Source organism: Ranitomeya variabilis, chromosome 4, assembly GCF_051348905.1.
Source record: "Ranitomeya variabilis isolate aRanVar5 chromosome 4, aRanVar5.hap1, whole genome shotgun sequence".
Lineage (NCBI taxonomy): Eukaryota > Metazoa > Chordata > Amphibia > Anura > Dendrobatidae > Ranitomeya > Ranitomeya variabilis.
Genome location: NC_135235.1, coordinates 455,905,237 through 455,921,747, shown reverse-complemented (window position 1 = coordinate 455,921,747; position 16,511 = coordinate 455,905,237).

The window sequence follows — 16,511 nt, the reverse complement described above, 5'->3', positions numbered from 1 at the left end:
GCCCGCGTTGCTTCCTGCTCCTGTGTCAGCGGCTGCAGTCTGCCCGGGACACAGCAGGTGCGCGATGATATGACGTCATCGCGCACCCGCAGTGTCAGAGGCAGAGCGGGGAATGATGGGAGAGGGAGCATCTGTAGACACTCCCTCCTCCATCATTGCATTCAACTGTACCGGCGATGCCGGTATAGTTGAATGCGATGGCAGGGGGGTGAGTCAGCGGCGGCGGGGGGAGGCGGATAGGAGCGGCCCACAACTGGCACCGGCCCTTCTGGCATTTGCCAGAAGTGCCCGATGGCCAGTCCAGCCCTGGCGTGGGCACTTGTAGGCCCCCTGATTTCATTTGGTACCCAAGAGAGCCACCGCCAGGGATTTTTCCAGCTGGTCATGATGCATTTTTAGGTATAAACATCCGGACATTTAGCTGCACTTCTTAATAGCATGTTATAATAACTTACATTTCTGTCAAGGTAGGAGATACTATAAGCAAAACCTAAAAATCAGTCATATTAAAACAAAAGGATCACTGCAGCCAACTACGGTATATCTGAGATAATGGAGCATATTTATTAATGCTGTTAATTTTTAAGGGGTGCAAACTAGAGTGGAGCGACTTTTACTTTTTTCGGATCGAGTCAGGTTTCGCGAAACCCGACTTTGTCAAAGTCAATGGGGAATCAAAGTCGGCAGTGAGTGGAGGACAGGAAAATACCTACAGTGCCCATTTTAATGCCAAAAACATCAATTCTTATTACTTAAGCTTGTCAATCTTAATTTACTTTATAATAATAGTTAGGCATTGAAAACTGGGGTTCATTTGGCTAAAGTTGTGGGGGGTAGGGCTGGCTCAAGAAACGCGGAATACGTCACGGTGGTGGAGCAGGGAGAGGTAAGTATTTTAACTTTGCAAGTGCTGTGATCCTGGGCAAGCAGGGGGGCCCACTTGTTGGCACTGGCACAGGGCCCCTCATAGGACGGCGGTGTGTTTGACGGCGGGTGGCGCCTCCCACTGGCAGAGACACTTTTGCGTACTATGAGGGGCCCTGTGCCAGTGACGTCGCCGACGAGTATGCCCCCCCCACCTGATGAAGGAACCTTCACTTTCATCTGCACCTTCCTCTTTGTCCCTGTGTAAGGTGGTATAGTATGCGGGAAGGGGAACCTGACTTTCAGCAGGGTCAGATTCTGGCTGTTTAGAGTGCAAGGTGAGTGTAGTGGTCTGGGTCAATGTACCAGCAGACTCATCTAGCAGTGGCTGGGCATTGGGCAGGATGAGGAGGAAACACAGATATAGGCCCAAATAATAAAGTAGGCTAAATGCAGTTCAAATGTGGTAACAGGACTAAACAGGCGGCATTGCTTTGTTCAGTGGAGGAAAATTGTAATGAGTAGCAGACTAAGTTAGAAGGCCCAAAAAATAAAGTGGGCTAAATGCCTGCCAAAAAATTGTTCATAAATAAACAGGTGGCATAGCTAGGTACAGGGGTGGGCTCCTCTGCTGAGTAGCAGACAGTGGTAGTAGGCGCAAAGTATTAACTGGTCTAAATGGAGGCCAGGGCCCCTGTATATTTTAACTATCATCTATCATTTCAACAAATTTGTATTGGCAGTGCCATTGAAGGATTTAACAGCACAGAATACACAGTGGTGGAGCAGGGAGAGGTAAGTATTGCAAGTGGTAGAGCACTGTTCGAGCTGGGGGGAACACTCTCTCGTGGGCGGCGGTACTGGCACAGGGCCCCTCATATTACGACGGTGTGTCTGACGTTGGTTGTGCACCACCACCGTCAGAGACACTTCATTGTACTATGAGGGATCCTGTGCCAGTGCCATCACCCAAGAGTGGGCCCACTCACCTGTCCAGGCAAACGGCACTCGCATGGGTGCTTGCGCCAGGTGGTGACCACGGCCCTGTGGGGGGAGTCAGCCCATTTAAGGAGGTATAAAAATGGCCTATGGTGGACATTCAGCAGCTGCAAATGGAGGAATTGGAGAAGTCAGTAAGAGGAGGCCAAAAGCAAGGCATTTTTCAGGCAAGCTACATGTCAGCAGGGGAAGGTGGGGCAAAATAATTTGAAATCCATGATTGGTTCATTTTAATGAAGGTTAGATCATCAACATTTTGGGTAGCCAGACGAGTCCTTTTTTCGGTCAGTATTGAACCAGCAGCACTGAATACTCTTTCTGATAGCACACTAGCAGCAGAGCAAGCAAGCTCCTGTAATGCATATTCTGCCAATTCAGGCCAGGTGTCTATTTTAGATGCCCAGTAATCAAAGGGGAATGACCTGTGAGGGAGAACATCAATAAGGGAGGAAAAGTAGTTCATAACCATACTGGACAAATGCTGTCTCCTGTCACTTTGAATTGATGCAGCAGTACCTGTCGTGTCTGCGGTCATTGCGAAATCACTCCACAACCTGGTCATAAAACCCCTCTGTCCAACGCCACTTCGGATTTTTGCACCTCTAACACCTCTGCCATGTTGCCCCCTACGGCTCGTGTGAGAACCATCACCGCCGCTGTGTGCTGGGAATGCCTGAACCAAACGGTCTACAAGAGTTGCTTGTTTGGTAGCCAATATTTGCTGGATCCAGGAAGCAGGCCAACCAGTAATCGTCATCGGTCATCATTTTGATAATGCGGGGGTCCCTTTTTAGGATACACAAGGCATACTCAGCCATGTGGGCCAATGTTCCAGGTGTCAATTCACTGCTTGTGCTGGGTTGAGGAGCACTTTCTTGCAAATCAACATCACTTGTGTCCTGCAAAAACCCTGTACCTGACCTTGCAATGCAACCAGTTTCTATTGCCCCCTGAGAAGCATCCTCTTCCCATAAATATTCATCCCCATCATCCTCCTCCTCTTCATCCGCCACCTCGTCCAGGAGAGTTCCCTGAGCAGACAATGGCTGACTGTCATCAAGGCTTCCCTCCTCCTCGGCTGCTGACGTCTGCTCCTTAATGTGCGTCAAACTTTGCATCAGCAGACGCATTAGTGGGATGCTCATGCATATGATGGCGTCGTCTGCACTTACCAGCTGTGTGCATTCCTCAAAACACTGAAGGACTTGACAGAGGTCTTGTAGCTTCGACCACTGCACATCAAACAACTCCATGTCTGCCATCCAAGTGCCTGCCCGTGTATGTGTATCCTCCTACAAATTAATTACAGCACGCCTCTGTTTGCACAGCCTCTGAACCATGTGCAGTGTGGAGTTCCACCTTGTTGCAACGTCAATTATTAGGCGGTGCTGGGGAAGATTCAGCGATCGCTGATGGTTTATCATATGGCTGGAGTGTACGGGCGACCGGCGGATGTGCGAGCAAAGTCTTCACACCTTCAGGAGCAGGGCTGGTAACTCCGGATAATTTTTGAGGAAGCACTGCACCACCAGGTTCAAGGTGTGAGCCAGGCAAGGTATGTGTTTCAGTTCTGAAAGGGCTATGGCAGCCATAAAATTCCTTCCGTTATCACTGGCTACCTTGCCTGCCTCAAGATGTACACTGCCCAGCCATGACTGAGTTTCTTGCTGCAAGTACTCTGCCAGTACTTCCGCGGTGTCTGTTGTCGCCCAAACACTTCATTTGTAACACAGCCTGCTGACGCATACCACTAGCTGTTCGATAATGGGACACCTCGTGTGCAACACTGGCAGCTGCGGATGGAGTGGTCGTGCGACTGCGCTCTGTGGACGAGCTTTCGCTTCTGGAGGAGGAGGAGGGGTGGCGAACGCCTACAGCCAACTGTTTCCTAGACCGTGGGCTAGGCAGAACTGTCCCACTATGGCTATCCCCTGTGGACCCTGCATCCACCACATTAACCCAGTGCGCTGTGATGGACACGTCCCTGATCATGCCTACTGGTCCATGCATCTAATTAACCAATTTTCCAGAAACATCATTGTGACCCCCATATGTCACAAAAAACCATAAACATCCTCCTTATAGATCATAGTTAATAGAAGAGAACAAAGGAAGCTTTCTCAAATATATAAAAGCGATAAATTTATTAGTTACAAAAAACACTCATACAAAAAAGACCAATAAAATAGACATGATACAAAAACACATGAACACGTTATCTGTAAATACCCGTGTACAAAACACAAGAGTGTAAAGAAAGACACCAGGATTAATAGAGGAGCGTACCACATAAACCATTAGCTGTACATGTTCTTAATGTGGACCATAACTAAGGTGCTACCAAGCCAAAATCTCCATGTGTAACCATGAATAAAATACTATGTCTATCACCCTCTGTGTGTCCTATGCCATATGGACACGAGTAGTGAAAGAGCTATAGACCATGCGTTATGTGCACCCTAAGGTCCTAGACACAAAAACCTTGTGGACCCTGGAAACGCTAGTGGTCCTGAAAAAACGGTTATCATATTGAACACATGGGAGGCTGGTCTCACCTGGTATGCGGACGCTCCAGCACGCACCCCGACGCACGTTTCGCTACCTGTAAGTACTTGCTTTATCAAGGGGAATAGTGTGGATTGAGAATGGTTTTCAGGACCTTATATCGTCCTGACAACGGTCATGTGACCATCATATGATGGTAACCACCCCCCGGCCGTGTTGGACGGCGCACGCCCACATCACTGCAGTCATCTCCCCGCCCCCGCCCGGACCTGCCCAGCCACAGATAGGAGCAGGCACCGATAGGTCCCGATCCCATGCGCAGATGGGCGCCGCCGGACGAGAGCGGGTGACCGACCCCAGTAACACTGTTAGTGCGCACCACGGCCAGGGTGTATATAAGGTGACCATATGCTAGATAAAAACTAAAAAATACATGTGTGACACATAAATAAACGATAGAGGTTCTCCCATATAGCAGGGGGTCCAAACTTTTGCAAAAATTCTCCCAATATATTGGTATTGTCCGATCTTGTGTTCCAAATAACCATATAGATCTTTTGCTGCTTGTAGCATATACGGGACTAAGTCATATTGCAGTATTCACTGCTCACTATGGAAGACACCTGCATCATGTAGAACTAGAAAATGTATCCATATGTGGCACATCAGTGTACGGTGAAGGCTCTCCCATGCGACAGGGGGTCCAGACTTTTGCAATTGTTCTCCAATATGATGGTATTGTCCAATCTTATGTTCTCAAGTGACCATATAGATCTTATGCTGCTTGTAGCATATGCGGAAGTTAGTCATATTGCTATATTCACTGCTCACTATGGAAAAACCTGCATCATGTGAAACAACGAACAAATAAAAAAAGTGTGATTAAAACCAGACACAAAAACACATACAAATAAAATACAAGATGGTAAAGGGGAAAAACAATAATATATTGGATGGGGAGATAATTCTACAAAAATGCAGCGAAATTCAGGGATTCATTTAGCCCAGCCGGTTTCATAGTTCCCAATGTTACAATCCATCGCAATTCACGTTGCGCTAACAGCTTTTTAACATCCCCCCCTCTAATGCCAGCGTGTATGACATCTATACCTCTTACAAAAAAATTTTTTGGATTGCAATTATGTACCATACGGAAGTGCCTCGGTATTGTTTTGAGGGATGACACATCTTCTACTGTTGCCGCAGCCTCAATGTCACGCACGTGCTCTCTAATGCGTACTCTTAACTCCCTAGATGTTAACCCGATATATATAAGAGGGCAACCACAAGTAGCGTAGTAAATTACATTCTGTGTACTACACGAGATATACTCCCCTATTTTGTACTCTTTATGATCCACTGACGCAAAAGATGACGTTTGGCATGTATTACTGCATGCCAGACAGTGACCACATTTGAAAAATCCTTTTCTGGGTTGTGTGTTGCCAAAATACTTTTTAATTGGGGCCACATAGTGGCTCCTGACCAATAGGTCTCCAAGATTTTTTGCGCGTCGGGAAGTCATAAGAGGTCTGTCTGACAGAAAGGGTCTCAGGGAGGATTCCGCCCCAAGCACAGGCCAGTATCTAGTCAATATGTCTCTCATGCTGTCCCACTCATGGTTATATGTCGAAATAAATCGTATGTTGTCATCCTTTTTCTTATGCTTTTTTTGATACAACAGAGAGGTGCGGGACACTGACTTGGCCTTATTATACCCGTGCTTAATGCACCTCCGACTATAACCTCGATGTTGAAACCGTTCTCTCAAGTCTGAAGCCTGCATTTCGAATCTCTGGTCTGTCGAGCAGATCCGCCGCATCCTCAGGAACTGTCCAACCGGGACGGCCCTTACTGTAGACTGGTTGTGCGCAGTCGTGGCGTGAATCAGTGAGTTGACAGACGTTTCTTTGCGAAAGACATCAGTCTGGATTGTGGATGTGTGGTCCACCTCCAGGCTAATGTCCAGAAAGTCAATTTTGGTCCTGTTATATTTGTATGTCAACTTGATGTTATAATCATTTCTATTCAGATCCGCCATGAATTCCTCCAGCTGCTGCACTGTCCCCCGCCAAAACATCAAGATGTCATCAATATAGCGTAACCAGCACAGCACATGGTCCGCGGCCCCCGACCCGGCGTCACCGAAAACCAACCTCTCCCAGAAACCCAAAAAGAGGTTAGCGTACGCCGGGGCACAGGCCGCGCCCATGGCTGCGCCGCGCTTTTGTTGATAAAACTGATCTTTAAAGGTGAAGAAGTTGTGCGTGAGGACAAAGTGCAGCAGCTCAAGAATGAGCTCACACAGGGGGCCGTCCAAGTTGGAGGTCCCGAGGAAGAAGCGGACCGCCCGAATACCATCATCATGGTTAATGCAGGTATACAAGGTTTCTACATCTGCTGTTACTAGAATAATATCATGACCCACAAAGGCACCGTCAACCCTCGTGAGGACATCCGTCGTGTCCTTAACATAAGAGGGTAAGGTCTCTACAATTGTTTTTAAGTAATAATCAACAAATTTACAAATGGGGTCACACAGACCACCTATTCCTGACACGATCGGACGTCCCGGAGGATTGACGGCGTCCTTGTGCACCTTTGGGAGTAAGTAAAAGGTAGGTATCTTTGGGAATTTGACACTGAGGCCCTCAAAAACTTTTTTGTCAATGACCCCCTTTCCACTGACTGATTGCCTCAGTGCATGGACAATGCGGTCTTTGACATGCTGGTGGAGGGCTGGGATGGATTTTCTCGCAAAGAAGTGTCGACTGGGTATGTCATAGCGTGGTACTGCGTAGGCCATCAGGTCTTTGAAAGCTTCGCTTTCAACCAACCGGTAGGGCATCATCTCTAATGAGATTAGTCCAGCAATGTGGGCATTCAAACCCTGTGTACGCGGATAAGAGGATGAGTACTTTCTTTTCCTAACGAGAGTCTCTTGTAGGGTGAGCTGGACTGGAGAGCTTCATATGGTGGAACTAGCGGTGGTGGTGGTGGACATGGCGGATTGAGATAGGGTTGGTGATGGTATTCTTGATGTAGGCCTACATACAGTGTTTCCTACCAAAAACTTTGTGATTCCCTGACTGCTTTGGCCTTGCGACGATACCTCCACATTTGCTGCTGGTGGTGTCCTAACCGGTGGGATTACAGTGAGGGAAGCAATGTAGCGTTGCTGACTACTTTCATTCTGAGCAGGTGCACCAATGGTATGGGACGTTTGGTAGTTAGTCCAGGCTTGCAAATGCATGCTTGTTAAATGTCTAAGCATGCACGTTGTATTTAAATTTTGAAGATTCTTCCCTCTGCTAAAGGTCTTTGACCATTTCTTACAGATAACTTTTGACTGATCATTCAGATCTTGGTTAAAAAATTGCCACACTACACTCTTCCTACTATGGAATACCTTTTCAGGCATTGCACGATGTGCTACTTTCACCAGATTGCCACACTGTCCTAAAACTGTTTTTGTTTTTGACAAACGTTTTTGGCCTGATACGGGCCTGCCAGATGACAGCTGTTGCGATGTAGATGGCTGCTGCGGATCATCCTCCTCCGCTTCTGAGCTACTGGCAGCGGCACCCTCTTCCCCCAATGGCTGCCAATCTGGGTCAACAACTGGGTCATCTATCACCTCCTCTTCAATGTCATGTGCACCTTCCTCTGTGTCACAGTGTAAGGTGCTATAGCGTTCGGGACAGGGCACCATAGTCTCATCAGGGTCAGATTCTGGCTCAGTACACTGCGAGGGCAATGTAGTGATCTGAGTCAATGGACCAGCATAATAATCTAGCTGTGGCTGTGCATCAGTGCACTCCATGTCCGATTCATCTTGTAATGGGCAGTTAACAATTTCCCTTTCTAACCCAGGCACGGTATGTGTAAAGAGCTCCATGGAGTAACCTGTAGTGTCGCCTGATGCATCCTTCACTTTTGGTTTGGGTGTAGGACACAAGGAAACGTCTTGTTCCTGACCGGGAGCATCCACTGATGACTCGCTGCTTTTATATTTGGAACTTTCTGAAGAGGAGGTGAAAGAGCTAGAGGCTGAGTCAGCAAGGAAAGCCAAAACTTTTTCCTGCTGCTCCGGCTTTAAAAGCTGTTTTCCTACTCCCAGATAAGGGAGCCTTCGAGGCCTTCTGTAGCCACACCTCCAGCGTTAGGTGCTATTGTGCTTTTGCCACTACCACCAGATGCTCCACCACCACCATCAGTACCAGCTGGCAACCACCGCCCACGGGCTCTTCCACCAGACTTCCTCGTTTTTTGGAAAATCTAACCAAAATAACAACCGTTATATGGTACTGTAAAACAAAGTGGAAGGTGTATATAAACTTGTTGAGAATTTAAATCTCCCTTTTTTGGGGGGAGACTGAACCAAAACTCAGGCCCAGTGTATATAACAACGCAATCTAAGTGGCAGAAAGTGGCTGGCTGACATACGACAAACTAACAGGACTGAAGTATATCCACTTTGTGAGAATTTGAATCTCACTTTTTTTTTTTTTGGAGACTGAACCAAAACTCAGGCCCAGTGTAAAAAACAACACAATGTATGTTAGGAGTCGAGTTCCCGCTGCTGCACAGGGGGAATCTTGAGCCGTGTTTGCTGTGGTCTCCCATTCTGCATCGGCCACAGTGGAACCTGCTCAGCGGAGACGTTGGTCCCAGCGTCTCACTGAGTCTGATACTGTGCAAAGAGTTACTGCTGTCTCTCCAGGCTCTGCTATTGTACCCTGCACTGATCTGTGGCGAGCAGGCTTTTCTGGGACTAAGTCCTGCTTTGCACACACTGAGCATGACCAGGGTAAGATCTCTCAGTGGAGATCAAGGGTCACATGCTCAGGTACTGCAGCAACTTCCATTGGTCCTCCAGGAAGGTCCTGTACCTGATCAAGTTCTGTGGCAGCCTTCCATTGGTCCTTCTTGGAAGGTCCTGTAGGTGCTGCAGCTATATAAGGTTATCATGACCGCACGGCCATGCGCTAGTGTCAAATATGTACGAGCTCAGCGCCAGTGTGGTCGTGTGTGTGTGGTCAGGGACCCAGCTGAAATAAGCCCCTAGAATGCTGGCACCTCCAGCGAGGAGTTTTGTGTATGCAGTCAGGGACCCGGCTGAAATAAGCCCCTAGAATGCTGGCACCTCCGGCGAGGAGTTTGTGTGAATTCAGGGCTGGCTAATAGCTGATAGAATTCCAGCTCCACCGGAGAGGAGCTGCGTGCTGATTGGACTGCATGAGCACTGTCGGCTCTACACAGTAGCTGTGTCCCCTGTGAGCTAAACGGGGCACAGCGTTCTCTTTACTATGGGCTCTGTGAAGTAACAGAGTTAGTTTATTCTAATTTGCTTTGCCACCTTACTTAGCAGCAGGTTCTTTCCTGCACGGTGGATCCCGGGTTGCGAACGCACCTATCCCATCTAATAAATATATTGGGTGCGTTCCGCCAACCCTAACAGTACACTAGTGCCAGGATCTGGCTAAGTAATGGTGGATGAACAGCGATTGCAGGGGTACATCCAGCTGCTGGAGGGCCGGTTGGCGTCTCTTGAGCGTGCATCCTCGGCGTTGGATGTTACCGCAATAGCTGTTCAGGCTGCTAGCGTGGCTGCAGCAGCTTTACCCACTGCCACCTCTGTTCCGACTTTATCTCACCTCCCATTGCCTGAGAGATACTCTGGGGACAGTAAGTCCTGTAGGGGTTTCGTGAGCCAGTGTGGTATACACTTCGAGCTCCTGGCTGCCTGTTTTCCCACAGAGCTGGCAAAGGTGGGATTCATAATCTCTCTCCTGTCGGACAGAGCGTTGGAGTGGGCTACACCGCTGTGGGAGCGCAACGATCATGTGGTGCGGAGTGTTCTTTGGTTTCTGGACACTCTGAAACAGGTCTTGGTAGGACCTCAAGTCACCCATGATACAGCGCTCCAATTGCTGGCTTTGACTCAGGGTTCAACCATGGTCAGCCATTTTGCCGTTCACTTCCGGACATTAGCGTCTGAGTTGGAATGGCCGGATTAAACCCTCATTCCCGTATTTTGGAGGGGGCTGGCTGACCATGTGAAGGACGTTTTGGCCACTAGGGAGATTCCCGCCACACTGGAGGAGCTCATAGCTGTATCAACTCGCATAGACCTTCGTTTTCACGAGCAAAGGTTGGAGCGAGCCCAGTGTAGGCAGAGGTTTTGGCTGGCTCCCACCTTCGCCAGACCTTTGGAATCTCCAGTCTAGGCGTCCGAGTCACATGAGGCCATAGAGGTGACACGAGTGGGATCCAAGTCCCAGTCCGCTCGTGCACTTAAGGTCTGTCATGTTTGCCAGCAGTCAGGACATCTTGCCTCCAAGTGTCCTCAGTGGTCGGGGAAACATCAGAATCTAGTGGCAGTTGGAGGAGGTACACTAGACACGGCGACGTTTGCTTCTAAGTTGTCCTTCAAGGGGACAATTACCATAGGCCCATCCACTCTTATGGTAGAGCTATGCGTGGACTCTGGGGCGGAGGGTAATTTTATGTCATCCGCTTTCGCCCAGCATCACGCAATACCCCTGGTGATGCTCGCCAAGCCAGTAACCGTTCGAGTGGTAAATGGGTCGACACTACCCTCACAGATTACCCACCAAACCATTCCTTTCACTCTTTCTGTGTCTCCATCACATCAGGAGATTATCTCCCTATTAGTCATTCCTGAGGGAATTGATGAGGTCCTGCTGGGGATACCATGGCTAAGCTATCATTCTCCTCATATAGAGTGGTCCTCAGGGAGAATTTTGGGATGGAGTAAATCCTGTGAGGGTAGATGTCAGAGGGAGTGCGTTCAAATTGCTACTACAGAGGTACCCGCAGATCTTTCCTCTCTCCCCAAGCACTATTGGCCCTATGCGGATGTGTTCTCCAAAAGGGCTGCGGAGACCCTTCCGCCTCACTGCCCCTATGACTGCCCTATTGACCTCTTGCCTGGTGCTGAGCCTCCCCGGGGTCGAGTCTATCCGTTATCTCTCCCAGAGATGGAGGCAATGTCTCAGTACATCCAAGAGAATCTGGCAAGAGGATTCATTAGGAAGTCAGTGTCACCTGCAGGGGCTGGGTTCTTCTTCGTACAGAAGAAGAGTGGAGACTTACGTCCATGCATAGACTACAGGGGTCTTAACGCCATCACTGTTAAGAACAAGTATCCATTACCCCTGATATCTGAGCTTTTTGCTAGGCTACGGGGAGCAAGAGTACTTACAAAATTAGATCTGCGGGGTGCTTACAACCTGATTCGCATCCGTGAGGGGGACGAATGGAAGACGGCTTTTAACACCAGGGATGGGCACTATGAATATCTGGTGATGCCCTTCGGGCTCTGTAATGCCCCAGCCGTTTTCCAAGACTTTGTGAATGACATCTTCCGGAATATGCTCACCACCTCGGTCATAATCTATCTGGATGATATTCTCATCTACTCTCCAGATATTGACTCCCATCGGAGAGATGTTCGCAAAGTCTTCGACCTCTTACAGGCAAACTCCCTCTACGCCAAGTTGGAGAAGTGTGTGTTTGAGCAGGAGTCCTTGCCTTTCCTTGGTTATATCATCTCTGCCCAGGGTTTGGCTATGGATCCTGCCAAGCTACAGGCTGTGATGGACTGGCAGGAACCCCATTCTCTTAAAGCGGTGCAGCGCTATATGGGGTTCATTAATTACTATCGTCAGTTCATCCCACACTTCTCAACTTTGGTAGCTCCCTTGGTTGCCCTCACCAAGAAGGGAGCAAATCCCAAGTTGTGGTCAGAGGATGTCTCCAAGGCCTTCCTCTCAGTTAAGTCACACTTCGCTAGCGCTCCCATTCTACATCGCCCTGATGTAGATAAGCCATTTATCATGGAGGTGGATGCCTCATCCGTTGGTGCTGGAGCAGTCCTTTTCCAAAAGGATGCTCAAGGTCGGAAGCATCCATGCTTCTTCTTCTCCAAGACCTTCACACCGGCGGAGAGGAATTATTCCATCGGGGACAGGGAGTTGCTAGCCATGAAGTTGGCTTTCTCAGAGTGAAGACATCTCTTGGAGGGAGCTCGCTTTCCCTTCTAGGTTTTCACTGGCCACAAAAACTTGGTATATCTACAGACGGCCCAGCGGCTGAATTCTCGCCAGGCTAGATGGTCCCTGTTCTTCTCCCGGTTTCATTTTACTCTTCATTTTCTCTCCGGGGAGAAGAACATTTGCGCCCATGCTCTCTCCCGCTCCATAGTGTCATCTGAGGAGGAGGAGCCTCGGCTTATTGTCCCTTCTGAGAGCCTGAGAACTGTAGCTCCGGTTTCGCTAGAGTCTGTGCCCCCGGGCAAGACTTTCGTGCCAGCGAATTTGCGACCGGAGGTTCTCTCTTGGGCTCACTCGTCCAGAGTGGGTGGGCATTTTGGGACCAAAAGGACATCCGAGCTTTTGGCGAGAACGTACTGGTGGCTGCATATTGTCCGTGATGTCGGGGACTATATTCGGGCGTGCGTTTCCTGCACCCAGAATCGGTCTCCTCGGCAACGGCCTGCTGGGATGCTTTACCACTACCGGTGGCAGACAGGCCTTGGGAAATGATCGGGATGGACTTCGTGGTGGGCTTACCCAGGTCGCTTAGCTGCACCGTTATCTGGGTTGTCACCGATCATTTCTCTAAGATGGTGCACTTGGTGCCGCTTCCATGGTTACCTTCTGCACGGGCCTTTGGCCGCGTTATTAATAAAGCACATTTTCCGTTTACATGCAATGCCTGATAAAATTGTCAGTGACCGGGGTCCCCAGTTCGCATCTCGGTTTTGGAGAGAGCTCTGCCGTTTACTCAGCATAGAGTTGAAACTCTCCTCTGCATACCATCCCGAGACGAAAGGGTTGGTAGAGAGGACCAACCAGACTCTGGTGACATACTTAGTATAAACACTAGACAAATGTCCCGGACATCAGTAGAAAGGACCAAAAACTCCAAATAGCATATTTACAACAATGGGTGGATATGAAACAAACCACAACTGAGTATAATCCTAAAAGGTTAATTTTATTACAAGAAATCAAGAGCAATAAATAACAAAAACAATAAAATAAGAACCACTTGAAACCAATGTACAGGACACAAAATGACCAGCACACCAAGTCAATAATGATGATTGAAATATAAGTAGTTAATCAATGCCCTATAAAGTGCATAGAAAAGCAGGCTAGACAAACTGTCTGTGCAACTGTTTTGTAGCTAGAAGATCACGTAATTAATAGAATGCAAAGTGCATAGTGCATAAAAGGCCTAAAAAGACCATAAGAGTGTGAAAAACAAGCTAGAAATCAAGGCATGATATACTTACTAAATAGAAGAAAACTGGGTGCTGGTAACAAATTGGTCCCTGCCGCCCGAAAAAAGTGCTTTAGTAAGTCAGTAAAAAGTAGGTAGGAGTATTTAACCCCTTAATGACAGCCAATACGTCTTTTAACTGACCTGAGATATAAGAGAATAGCCTCCCCATACAGGTAACAATCCAGCAGCTGTCGGTTGTGCACTATAGCTGACAACTTGCTGCATCAGGCATGATAAGTGTTTGCACCGTCCAAATCTGTTTAACCCCTTAGATGCTGCTGTCAATAGTGACTACATCATTATAAATGGTTAACAGAGTGTGGGGGCTTCCTCTTTATCCCAATTGGTGCCCTCAGATCATGATTGTGTGGTCCTAATGTTTGTCGTGGCAATTCACGGCCAAATAGCGGCCTTAGAGTCTGCTGGCTGTTGTAACCTGTTCAGAAGTTAGAGATATTTAGGTGGTAAAAATACACATTTTCATTTCTGTCATGCCACTTTGCATTAATTCCTGCAAAGCACCTGAAGGGTTAATAAACTACCTGACTGCAGTTTTCAATATGTCAGGGGGTTCTGTTTTTAAAATGGTTTTATCTTTTGGGGGTTTCCCAATATATGGGACCCCTAAGGGCACTTCAAACCTGTATAGGTCCCTAAAAAAATAAAATTTGTAAATTTCTTTGAAAAATGAAAAATTACTGCTACATTTTTTAACCTCCTAAAATGCTAACAAAATAAAATAACTTTTTACAAATGGTGCTGATGTAAAGCAGACATGTGGGAAATGTTATTTATTAATGTTTTTCTATGGTATATCTATCTGGATTAAAGAGCTAATCATTCAAAGTTTGAAAATTGCTAATTTTTTAACATTTTTCTCAAATTTCTGATATTTTTTATAAATAAACACAAAACATATTCACCTACATTTATCATCATCATAAAGTATAATGTGTCACGAAAAAAACAGTCTCAAAATCACTGGGATTTGTTGAAGCGTTTCAGAGTTATTACCACATATAGTGACACTGGTCAGATTTCAAAAATTTGACGCCGTCACTAGGGGGTTAAAACAAGAAAATGATAAGGGTGCCCATACTTATGCACCTGTCAAATTTTGTTTGAATGCAGATTGCACATTTTCTGTTAGTACAATAAACCTCATTTCAAGGCAGAAACATTACTGTGTCCAACAGTTATTAGATATATGAAACTGAAATAGCTGTTGCAAAAAAAACAATTTTTATAAAACATTAAGCTTAAGATTAATAGGGGTGCCCAAACTTTTTCATATAACTGTAGCCTCCACTGTCCCTGCAAAAAAAAGGTGGTGTTGGACAGTGGAAATCGCTACAGCACAAGCAGTTTGGGGGTTAATCTTCCCTCCCTAACTATATCCCTGCTTCTGATGAAGCTGCACCAACCTCTCCCTATGCTAAGATCGGCAGAAGTAAGATGGCGGTCGGCATGCATGCCCCTTTATAGCCCCTGTGACGCCGCAAAAAGCAAGCCAATCACTGTCATGCCCTTCTCTAAGATGGTGGGGACCGAGACCTATGTCATCACGCTGCCCACACTCTGCGTCCTCCTTCATTGGCTGAAAAATGGCGCTGAAAGCGTCATATGAAACGTGACTTTTGCTCGCAGATCGGCGACCTCTTGGTCGATCCCACACTAGGATCGGGTCGGGTTTCATGAAACCCGACTTTGCTGAAAGTCGACGATTTTTGAATTTGTCCGATCCGTTTCGCTCAACCCTAGTGCAAACTTAGACAGTCTTCAAAATTTCCCAAATTTATCACAGTGTTTCGTGCTGTTTGGTAAATTTTTCTCATAGCCTGTCTATTGTAGGTTTTAATTACCTTGGCTTAATAATAACATTTTTGGCACACACTATCAAATTTCCAATAGACTATACCCACTTTCCAGCGAAGTCCCATCACCTCACCAGACAAGACGCATAAAGATCCTAAAACATATAATAAATGTTGCGCAAGTCAATGAACGCAGTTTGTGGGGCCATTTACACAACATTTCTTTCATGTCTAGCATAATAAATCTTCCCCAATATTGTAAAATTGTTTTGTTCTGCTATTTATTTGGCAGTTGTGCTTTATTAAAACATTTGAATATCCAACATTGTGAAATAATATTAGTTTGGCCATTTTTTGTATACCTACTGTAAGACTAACAGCTTCCATAATCCGAACCTTGCACCTCAGTCTCCAAAACTCCTCTAGTGCTGAGCCAGTTTTCTGGAATGTACTACCCCAAACAATCTGACTAATATCTAGCCCGTATGTTTGGCTTTAAGTGTGCTTAAAAAATCCATCTGTTTAGACAAATCTATCAACTGATCTAACCTAGCTTTCCCCTCTTTGCTCCTTCTAGATGTAATCATAATCTGCTCCTTCCTAATCATCTGTATCTACATCCTCCATACACCTAATAGCACACGATAACTGCACTCACACATATCCTGGCTGATGACTGGATCATGCAGCTTAATAGGAAAACCCCTATTATAATAACGATGACTGGACCGTACATAACAGCACATTCTACCTATTGCCCCCCTGTTTCCTTATAGATTGTAAACTTCGAGCATAGCCCTCACTCCTCCTGTAACTACTGAACTATATTAGTCTGTAATGTCTCTATTGTCTGTACATGCCTCCGCTTAATTGTAAAGTGCTGCAGAATATGTTGCCGCAATATAAATAACATTATTATTAACGCATTTTGGCACCAGACCGGCACCTTTCTCGAGGTACAAAATCCCCCCACAAAAGAACAGAGTACAGTAATTACAAGCTTTATAAAGGGTA